Here is a 1,678-nt window from a genome sequence, read left to right on the forward strand (position 1 = left end):
GATTTCCATCTTGCACAGACTTCCTTCAAACTCCACCACGATGTGTAGTTTCTTTTCAGGAACCGTGCTTGCTTGGCCTACTCTGGTGCTGCAGGTCTCTGGACCTTTGAAATTTGTGCCTCTTTTTTGGGTGGCCGTATTTAACTGTTTTCTTGTGTTGCTGCAGTTCGGGTTGGCTCATTGTAGTTCTTTGCTTCTGGTTGGCTGGCTGGCTTGCCCGGCACACCCTCGCCAAATGTCCCTTTCTGTCGCAGCGTCTACAGATGGTGTCTTTTCAGGAACCGTGCTTGCTTGGCCTACTCTGGTGCTGCAGGTCTCTGGACCTTTGAAATTTGTGCCTCTTTTTTGGGTGGCCGTATTTAACTGTTTTCTTGTGTTGCTGCAGTTCGGGTTGGCTCATTGTAGTTCTTTGCTTCTGGTTGGCTGGCTGGCTTGCCCGGCACACCCTCGCCAAATGTCCCTTTCTGTCGCAGCGTCTACAGATGGTGTCTCGGAAATGGCATGTCTGCTGGTGGTGGGGCCTTCCACAACTCATGCAGACCTCTCGATGATCCTTTGGATCACATCTGTACTTTTCTGTTTTGAAGATGTCTTCGTCTGATTCTTCCTCGCTGTCCATTTGGGTCACCTCGCTGTGTACCAGAACTGACTTTTGTGTGGCTTGAGATGGTGCCGGTCTTTGTAGAGTCTCCACAGCCTTAGTGGATGACTCGTGTGCTCTTGCCTCATCAAGCGCGATATGAAGGGTTAGGTTCGACTTGGCTAGAAGTCTTCTTTGTAGGCGAATATCTCTAATGCCGCAGATTAGTTGCTCTAGGAGCACGTCATTGAAGTCTTGGTATTCGCAGTGCCTAGTGGCCTTGCGCAGGGCAGCCATGCAAGCACTGATCAGTTCCCCCTCTCGCTGTAGCCGCTGTCAGAACTCATATCTCTGGACGAATTTGGAGGGTACCGGGGCATAGTGTGCTCGTAATGTGGTCTGTAAGACCTGCCACAGTACCGACTGAACCGGGGTTGGCTCCAATAGTGACTCAGCTATGTTGAAAACTTCTGGGCCACAGTGGCTCAGGAAGAGAGCTCTCTTTCGGTTATCAGAGAGTTCTTGCAGGTCGTTTGCCTCAAGAAAACACTCAAACCGAGTCATGTACGACCCCCACTTCTCTCTGGCTGGGTCGAACGGCATTGGTGGTATGAAAGCAGACATCATGGTTGCCTTGCACTTATTGTGGGCTCGTTCACTGGGCTGGATTCATCACGGTTAGCTCTTTTTGGTTTCCTTCTTGTCTACCTCGATCCCACCTTCGTCACCAATGTTAGGTCAGGTGAATGAGGAGACAGAAGCTAGGTCATCAGTAACAACAGCTCTTTAATTCACGGTGTGACTCCAAGAAAAGATACAGTGGAACAGCTCCCTTTATATACCTTTCTGGCTAGGGAGCTAGCCAATCACCAATGTGCATTTACCTTTAAACTTCCCGCTGAAACTTGATACATTACAGAAATGTATTTGGAAAAGGTCTGATTTAGATCTTATTGAGAAGATCCTTTTAACTTCATTTTTGTTGCATTCACTTACTACTAAATTCTGTTTTAAAACCTAGATTAGTGCTTACATTAGATTGCCATTGTTTAATGATCAGTAGATTATTGCAAAATGATTTATAGTTTAGTTTCATCT

The 1,678-nt window shown here is 47.3% G+C and overlaps 1 pseudogene; it reads right to left on the reverse strand.

Moving 5' to 3' along the window:
- Positions 1-274: 274 nt before the first annotated feature.
- Positions 275-1,204, reverse strand: LOC148112845 (uncharacterized; annotated as a pseudogene).
- Positions 1,205-1,678: the final 474 nt, after the last annotated feature.

Source organism: Pantherophis guttatus, chromosome 7 (assembly GCF_059756535.1).
Source record: "Pantherophis guttatus breed Tessera chromosome 7, ASM5975653v1, whole genome shotgun sequence".
Taxonomy (NCBI): Eukaryota; Metazoa; Chordata; class Lepidosauria; order Squamata; family Colubridae; genus Pantherophis; species Pantherophis guttatus.